This window comes from Martes martes (assembly GCF_963455335.1).
Source record: "Martes martes genome assembly, chromosome: 8".
Taxonomy (NCBI): domain Eukaryota; kingdom Metazoa; phylum Chordata; class Mammalia; order Carnivora; family Mustelidae; genus Martes; species Martes martes.
In genome coordinates this window covers 65,681,872-65,691,718 of record NC_137895.1, presented here as the reverse complement: position 1 = coordinate 65,691,718, position 9,847 = coordinate 65,681,872, and the positions used below count along the sequence as shown (strand labels likewise).

Sequence of the window (9,847 nt, the reverse complement as noted above, 5' to 3'; positions counted from 1 at the left end):
ACATGAGCTGAATAATGAATAAGCCTAGGATTAGAAAGCAGAATGCTCTCCACGTAACAGAACTGCTACTTCACAACTTTTGCCCAGTTCTCACCTGTTGTCCTGCAAAATCCCCTCATCTGACGGAATCTAGCAAAGCCCGTAGCAACTGTAATGGACCTTTCCTAACCCAGTTCCAGATACTAAGTATCAGAAACAAGTGCCTGTGAAGTGGACGTGTCCCTGGGGAAATGGCAGTGTTTCTACTGGAGGTAAGTGTCCAGTTTCCTCTTGATGTTGTCAAAGGAATCTGCCCCCATGTAATCAGCCTGGCCCTGTTCCCTCCAATCCTTCCATTCTTCTGAGGACACAAGAGCCTGTGCTGCAGCCGGGATCTCCCCAAGGGACAGATGGGATATGGCTCCTGAGACACCTTCTACTTTTAGGTGTGAGTGGGTGTCTTTGAAAAAGGCCAAATTGTTCAAGCAGAGGTAAAACACTGGTGGTGAAGATATCCCACCACAGGTTGAGAAACTCTGGATGAGTCATGATGGGATCATGGGACTCACTTTTGACACTTTTTTTTTAGGATCATAAGTATAATTCCATGGTTTGATTCATCCCAGGAAATGCACAACTTTGGCATTTGCACCAAGTGCTTTACATGCTGGGAGGTAGGAGTATATAGAAATGCTGCTTAGGTTATCGATAAATGGCAGGTGTTTTCTGATACCTGTTGTTGCCAAGCTGTTAAAAAATGTGTTCCATAAACCCTGGTCCCCCCATCAAAACTGCCTTGCTCAGAAGCAAGGTGCAATAGCGGATTGTATGTTTCAACTAAGGCTGATAAACAAGGACTCCAGAACTGAAGCAGTCAGGCCACCCTGACAATTCTTCTTGCTCCAAAAGATCGTGGTATTTGCTGGGACCAGAGTATCTGCCTCCATGAACACACATTCTGAATACTGTGCAAATGACCAGCAATGGAGTTTAGTTAAATGTGAGCCATTTTGGGAACCTAGATTGACAGCTCTGCCATTATCAGTGAGGACTTCCAGATTGCTCTGTGTCTTACCATCTAGTAGGCAAATAGAGAAGAGAGTGTGAAAGATAATTTGGGGGATTTTTTGGCCAGAATGAAATGGTATGCATAACTATTGTTGTATTCACAACTCAGTCAGTTGCCCCACATTTCTGGAAGAGATGCAAGGAAAGAATCCTCATGTAAGCCCAAGAGGTAAATAAAATGATTTTGGAGAACTCTTAAAATTTCCTCACCCACCTACATAGAAAATCCAAGAGAATCAACTAAAATACTAATAAAACTAGTAACAGAGTTTTAAAAGGTAATTGGATCCAAGATTGGCTTACAAAAATAAATCTTTTTTTCAAAAAAGGATTTTATTTATTTATTCGACAGAGAGAGACACAGTGAGAGAGGGAACACAAGCAGGGGGAGTGGGAGAGGGAGAAGCAGGTTTCCCGCTGAGCAGGGAGGCCGATGTGGGGCTCAATCCCAGAGTCCTGGGATCATGACCTGAGCCGAAGGCAGACTCTTAACAAATGAGCCATCGAGGCACCCCAAATCATCTTCTTATATGTAAGAAATAACCAATAAGAATTATAATAGCTAAGATGACAGAAGATTTTTCCTACCTGTTTCTTTTAAATTGTCTCCAAACAGTGAATATTTTGGCTTTTCCTTTTTTAATGTTTCTAGTCTTTCCTTTTTGTTTTAAATTTAAATATTGGAACATTCCGTGATATTGAATTGAATGGTACCAACTGTCTTGTTTGTTATAATAAATTTTCAATTGGTTAAAAACAAAATAAAATGCTGGAATGCCGCTGGCTGAATTTCTGAAATGTTTGTCTTAATGGAACTCCTCTTTTCAAAATGAAAGACATGATTTTGTGATCATTCTCTTGATAATGAGCCTCTACTTGTGTGGCTCTGAGCTTTCTTTTTTCCAAAAAGACATTTTTTTTTTTATTATTGTTGTTGAAGTAGATTCAACAAGAAATTCTGCCTAAAGGTTTCTAGAAATTAAGTTTTTTGTTTTTGGTTTTTGGTATGGTTTTAGAGAATAACAGTTGAATGAAAGTCTTAGTGAACATTTAAATCCTGACTGCCTAATTTAGCATTTCTACCAGGATTCTTTCTGCATTTTAGGTGCCTACATAACTCAGAGGCTACCAAACTGTATTGTGAAAATTATTATTGTTGTTATTATTTCCTACTGTTAGTGGAAATAGCAAAATTTATAGTCAGGAACCTAGACCTCAAGCTCTTCTTTCACCATTTGTTACACATTTAGCCAGCTACTTAGCTTTTCCTAGTTTTGACTCAATTTTTTAAAGGGAGGAAAAACATCTTTCCTCCAGAGTGATGCAGAGTGAACAATATCTTTCTGGTAAGTGTCTACAGAAAATCCAGCCTTTTCCAAGCTTTTTACTACCACCTTGGATATTGATAGCTTCTCAAACCATGTGTCCATCCCTGATACATAGATCCAGCTCAGATTTCTAGATTCCTACTGGAATCTCTGTCTGAATGAAGGACAAATACCTCAAATATATTTTGCCCACCATCTAGCACATTATCTTTTCCCTTATACTTGAGTCTATCACTGTGTTCTCAATCTTATTGTTCCTTTGGCACTTGACAAAGAAAGGACCCCATAAATTTTAAACATTTCCTTTTCCTCTCAATTAAATAATGCTACTCCATGTTTGTGGCAACACTGTTTTGAAATTTTTCTCTCATATATTGGGAGGGTTTTAGTCTGAAGCTGCCTGGACAAGACTCTCTCAGTCTTGTTGATGTGCCATTGTGAAAGTCAGAAAGAATGAATTGATGGGCCAGAAATTCAGAATATATCAATTCTGAACTGGATACTTTGCTTAGTCATCTTAGGCCAAGATTTCTAACAGTGTTCTCTCCCATACCTCACAGAATTCCTCTCTTCTCATCTGCCTGCTCTCCGTGAGTGACACTATCTGCTCCTGCAACTTCAGTTACACTATTTCTCTAGGACAGCTCACTCTCTCATCTGTAGCATGACCGAATTCTCACTGCACGGATATACTTGGACATTGCTTAGGTATCCAAGTTGCGCTTGTTATTTCTTCTTTTCCGTTTACCCAGACGCTAAAGCCAGAAGCTTTCACGTCAACCTTGATTTCTTTGAATAACCCACTCCCTACATCAAATCAATCACCAAGTTCTAATGAACTCTCTTACTATCTTCAAATCAGACCTCCCCTCTCCATCTCCACCAGTATTCAACTAATTTAGGTCATCATCATTTCTCGCCCAAATACGTTGCAGTAAGCATCTCATTGCTCTTCTTCTCTGGTCTGGTTCACCTTCAGTTCTGCCTCTAAATTTCTCATTGAGCAGAACAATCCTTCTAAAGGCCAAATCTAATCAAGTTATTTCTCTGCTCAAAGCCCCAAATCCTTCATATGGCTTATAAGAGGCTTAATCTTATCTTATCTTCAAAAACATGTCTTCCCCTACTCACCATCCACATTTTGCTAGGAACCGCTTTAGGTCCTCTCACCACTGGAGCTCTATAAGGCTACTCCCCATAGTTAGGACAGCTTTCCTATCCCTCCTCCTATCATCCCTTACATTTTTTCGCTTCCTTTGATTTCAATTCTCTGATCAGCCTTTTTGACATTCTGTCCCTAAGACTTGATGTTTACCCACCCATGTAATCTAAGCACCGTCACTCAGTCTGTATTTTAGTATGTATCACCCTGTAGTATAACAAATTGTGGTAACTATAAACTTGAATGTCTCTTTTATCAAAGTATAGAGAACAAAGAGGAGATTGTATTTTGCTTATTTTCTAACCCCAATGCCTAGGACTTTGTCTGGCACACAGTGTCCATTAACTACTTACTAAATTAAGAAAATAACAAGGATACCTGAAACCTTTGGAAAATATAAAATATTATATGTAAATATTTCAAGCAGTGGTAATAGTACTTTTAAAAAAGAAAAATAAATTATTATTCACTAGGTATTTCCACTCTTGCATAATTTTAAGCTAAACCCACAAAGGGCATTTTTAATGGAATTTTTTACAAATACTGAATTTCATGAAATTTTTCTCTTAGAGGTGACTTATAGATTTGAATTCCAACCAAAAGGAAAGAGTTAGCTCTTTAGTGTTCAAGATAAGAATTAAATATACAAAGAAATTCTGTCATAATTCCTAGGTTGGAACACCAAATTCTGTTTATAAAATAGCCTAGTTTTCAGAAAGATGGATTCTGAGACTATTTTGGAAACATTATATTGTGTAATGGAGTTATTTAATTAGATGGCACCATTTTTACTTTGGAAAATTTTGTACTATTTTGTTTGTGTTCTCAGTCAAGGTCAGCATTTTCATTTATATCTTTTCTTTTTCGTATAGTGTTAGTTTCTATGTTCCTTATATTCCAATTAATTTCTTCCCAACAACATGTCAAATTGTCTCTTTTATCTTGAGTGAAACATACACATGGAATATGGCTTTTTTATTGATTACTATATGAAATGCTTGAAAGGCATTTAGAGACTGTATGAAAAGATACATTTCATATAACCACCTAAGACCATTTTCAGACTCACATCTATAAGAAAGTGAAGGAATAGTTCCTTAAATAAATGAAGTTACTCAATGTATAAACCTGATTTCTCAAATCTATGTATAAGACTCCAAAAACTAAGCAAAGCAAAAGAAACAAATCATCTAAAGAAACAAAATCAAAATCACTATTTGCTGTCCCTGTCCACTCACCATAGAGAACTCCTTTATATATAGCTGTAGTCCTACAGTCTCTATTGAGTCTATATACCATTCTATATAGATGTGCCTTCTCCATATGCCCAGAGCATCTACTGAACCTCTGGATGGCGTGTCCTATGCTAACATGACAGAAACAAAAAGAAACTAATAGAAGAACACAATTCATGAAGCACAGTAGTCTTTCAAATTTAATTTCATTCTTCATAGAGGGAAGAGTAGTTACTACATCCAAAACATAGAAGCAAGACATCATACAAGACAAACATATATGGAGGAAGAACTCTTGGAAATTAAAAGCACAAAAACTGAAAAAATTTTTTTAGAAGTTTGGAAGATACACTTGAGGAGATTCCATTAAGAAAATAGAGAAAAAAGGCAAGGAGATGAAAATATGAAGTCTTATTTTTAAAATGGAGGATTGATACAGGTATAAGAATATTTTTATCTTCATGGACCTTAGGAAGCTACTGTAGGTATTACTTCACCAAAACAAGGGTCCAAATCAAAAGAGAGGAATTTATGGAATCTGGACAACAGGAAACCTGACTACTGGTGATACATGAAGGGACTTCTCAGGATAAAAGTGAAGGGTACCCCAGATAACATATGTGCATCAGACTCTCAGAGCAGCCAGTGTGCATCAAATCAGGACAGAAAAATCTAAAAGGGAACCTCTAAGGGGGAAAAAAAAGAGGTTGAAATAATAAATTATCTAATGCAAATGGATATTTTGGGAGGAGATTTATAATTCTTTCAAGAGTCTGGGGAAATATTCATGATAAACTTTCTGTTAAGTTTCAGCAGAGAAGTACAATCACTATAAGAGTATTTAGGGATAATTGTTGGAATTTAGCCATACATAATGTAGACAAGCTGGGAGTGTAAAGTCCAGAAGGAATAGAAGGAATAGAAGGAATAGAAGAATTAGAGAAGTAAGCCACTAAGCCACTAAGCAGCCCTCATAAAGCCCTGGTAGATGTGGATAAGTTGAAGCATGTAAGAAAATCCGAGAAGTCAAGTACATCTAACCACCAAAATGGGTCCTTCAAAGGGGAGCTCATGGAGAGATCTATGGAAAGTTCTTACTTCTGTGTCAATACCGCATCTGATGGTAGACCCAAAGTCACTATTGGAACAGGAAGAACAGGACAGGACCCAGAGGAGAGCAACCCTGTACCTGCTGGACCCTGTGTTTGTCTGTCACAGTTCTGAACATAAAAAAGACCTTTGGAAACTAGTCCTACTTTTAAAACTGTACAAGTTTCTCTTTTGGCCATCTCTAACAGGAAACTATACAGATTTCTCAAGTTAACAGAGCAACCCAACATAGGTAGGTAGAAGAGGCTAAAAGAGCAAATAAAGAAACGCAATCCTAGGCAACTACTAACTCTAGGGAAGAATGTTTATGTGAGAAACAAAGATAATCAAATAATTTCACATGGTTCATCTCTGAATAATATTTACGTGTAAATCATTGTAAGACTATCTGACATATTGATTTAACCACAAATCATAGCTTCATTGAATAGATGGGACGGAGGAGGATATTTGCATGGAGAATGAGGTAGAAAGCAAGATTTAAAACTTCTAAGTCCATATATTCCTTAATAGGATTCAAAGTATAACATGTAAAACTGAGGGAGACAAACCATAAGAGACTCTTAATCTCACAAAACAAACTGATGGTTGCTGGGGGTTGGGGGGGTAGGGATATGATTGTTGGGTTATGGACATTGGGGAGGGTATGTACTATGGTGAGTGCTGTGAAATGTGTAAGCCTGATGATTCACAGACCTGTACCCTGGGGCAAATAATACATTATAGGTTAATAAAAATAATTTTAAAAAATGAAGAGTAGTATGATCCTGTTATACAGACTTAAGCATATAAGTGCAAGGAAACAGCTTAAAGAGTTGAAGTTATTTTTGGGGGGTGATGAGGGGTGGGATGGGAGACTACTTTATGTTTGTTACCACAAGGCATTGACCATCATTGACTTTTTAAACTATTTATGGATACTAATGTAATATAAAAGGAACATTTAGTAAAAATAAGCATTATATTAGAAGAATAATGCCATAATAATCTATGTATGTGAATGGACTTAAAGCTACAAGAAGAAATTTCTAAGATATTATATATTAATGTCTAAGAAATTTCTAAGATATAATGTGTTCAGATACAAGCAATGGAAAACGGGTCTGTACTCAAATCAATGAGGGGCACATCTTAAGAAAAATAAGCCTTGATAAAAATATCATAGGTAGTGGGGCACCTGGGTGGCTCAGTGGATTAAAGCCTCTGCCTTTGGCTCAGGTCATGATCCCAGGGTCCTGGGATGGAGCCCAGCGTTGGGCTCTCTGCTCAGCGGGGAGCCTGCTTCCCTTCCTTTCTCTCTGCCTGCCTCTCTGCCTACTTGTGATCTCTGTCTGTCAAATAAATAAATAAAATCTTTAAAAAAATATATCATAGGTAGTAAAACATTCCAGATTCCTTCGGGTAGAATCACTCTATTTAGGTGCCATTAAACTTTTAGGGAGAACTGAATAATTTTATTCAATCAAGGAGTAAAATTCACTTAGAACTCACTGATTAGAACTTACTTATTTTGTAAGACAATAGCAGAGAACCATAAACAATTACAAGTTAATTTTTAAATGTATTTTTATGGTTCTACTAATAGCTTATTATTGAAAATTAAAGTATGAATTAATTAATTGTCTTAGAGCAGTGGCTAGCAAGCAGTTAGCTAATACAATGATTGGTTCATTCTGTTTACAATTTTGAGGGTGACTTGTAAACTAACATTGAACAAGCTACGTTTCAATTAAACTCAACCAACCATTTAGAGAATCCTCTCATAGTGAGAATTCCAGATATGCAAACAAATTCCTGAGACATCTGTCATTGAAATAATCACAGGTTTAGTCCAAATGTTAGGAGACTGGAGGCCAATGTTTTTGAGATAAGTGTCTCAATTAATCAAGTAATTGTTCGAGGCTGAGTTGAGTCTAATGTTTAAAATATTCGAGAGAACTATAACAAAGGATTAAAATATGCTGTCAGAAGACAGAAGTATTTCCATTTAAGGGCTCCTCAGAATTCACTGGGCTGGAAGAAGTTACTACCATAGTATTCTGCAGCATTTCCTCAAACCATATGATCGATAAACAATATGATCATTGAGGTAGAATTTTAGATTGTGACCCATGCATTCTGAGACAATATGAGCATGTTTGGGATTCTAGTTATTGGCTAAACAACATTCCTGGAAAGACATTAGAACATATTGTTGCTTGATCCTTGAAGATTATGTTATAGGGATATAGGCCCCTAAATTCCACGAAATTATATTCTTGCATCTTTTTATTAAGGTAAAAGAGTAAGATAGAATGGAAAAATGAGAGGGAGTGTACAACATACATTCAGAGAGAACTAGAGTTTACAAAGTAGAGAAAGAAAAAACAGCTGTGTGCCTACAGATGGATATCCAGTTTCTTTTTTTTTTTTAAGATTTTATTTATTTATTTGACAGACAGAGATCACAAGTAGGCAGAGAAGCAGGTGGGGGGGGGGGGAGGAAGAAGGTTCCCTGCTAAGTAGGGAGTCCCATGCAGGGCTTGATCCCAGGACCCTGAGATCATGACCAGAGCCGAAAACAGAGGCTTAACCCACTGAGCCGCCCAGGTGCCCCATGGATATCCAGCTTCTTATTCTAGATTCTTAAGGAGCCAATCTGTTTCCTGCCCTTGAATTCCATAGGTACCCAAACATCTTTCCAATATATTTCATCGTAGCAACACCTGTGCTACAGTGACCAACCATCTCAATTTACCAGTACCTATCCCAATTTTAGCACAAAAGCCATGAATTCTGGGAAATCCCTAAATTCCAGACAAATTGGGATTGATTGTCACCCTAATCTGTGAGTATTTGTCTCTTCAAATAACGTGATGTGAATTTTGGAAACTGCCAACCAGGAAAGCCTTAATTAAGACAGGAAATTTAAGCCATGCAACTGATGATACCTTTTGTATTTTTTTTTTTTTTAAGATTTTATTTATTTATTTGACAGGCAGAGATCACAAGGAGGCAGAGAGGCGGGCAAAGAGAGAGAGAGGTGGAAGCAGGCTCCCTGCTGAGCAGACAGCCCGATGCGGGGCTCGAACCCAGGACCCTGGGATCATGACCTGAGCCGAAGGCAGAGGCTTTAACCCACTGAGCCACCCAGGCGCCCCGATACCTTTTGTATTTAAAACCTCGGTTAATGCATCTTACTTTCTACTTAGTACTATTATTTACAGCTTAGAATGTGGTGTGGCTATGGGCAGGAGAATTGCCATAAACAGAGATGGGTTAACTATAAGTAAATAAAAGAGTTCAGATTGGGATGATCCACACTGAGAGGAATTATGGGTATGTTGCCATTTTCAGTGTCAGAATCCTAAATTATGCCAGTAAGTCACAGAGTTGTTTCAAGAGTGCAAAGTTTATCAAGCAATTCATTGTACTGAAATAACACTCTTCTTCCTTTTCACACATCTATAAAATGTTTTGCTCTTAATATATATACATATACATATGTATTATGCTATATGTATAGCATATAACACATATATTTATGTATTTATATCTATGTGTATATATATGCTAAATCAGGGAAGTTGTGCTTTGTAGATAGGTTTTCTTCCCTTAAAATCATTTGACTATCAATATTTGCAGCTCATAGAGTTTAACAACTGTATACTCTGCACGAGAGGTCAATGAATGCAAGGGAATACAAAGTCATAAAAAAGCCAAAGAGTTGATGACTTAAGAAGTGACAGCAGCATCAGCCTGAGCAGCAGCAGGCAGACCACCCAGAGAGGCTGCCTCTCAGCGGTGGCTCACCACGCTCCCCCCACCCACACCCAGTTTGAGAAAAGAAATGATGACAGCCTAGTTAAGAGGCACAACCCTCAGCAATAAAAAGATTGTCAGCAGCTTTGCAGATGGGCTCAGGAAAGCTTCTTAGCCTATGAAACACTGATCTCACCCAAAGATCCCTGGTTTTCTATGTCTTT

The 9,847-nt window shown here is 37.5% G+C and overlaps 1 pseudogene across 1 annotated transcript in view; it reads right to left on the bottom strand.

Annotated features, from left to right (window-relative positions):
• Nucleotides 1-242: 242 nt before the first annotated feature.
• Nucleotides 243-9,847, bottom strand: part of LOC308347077 (glycogenin-1-like) — a 53,568-nt pseudogene continuing 43,963 nt past the window's right edge. The window contains exon 2 of the transcript in view: nt 243-1,057. The product of the transcript in view is annotated as a glycogenin-1-like (transcript). The remainder of the gene's footprint in view (nt 1,058-9,847) is intronic.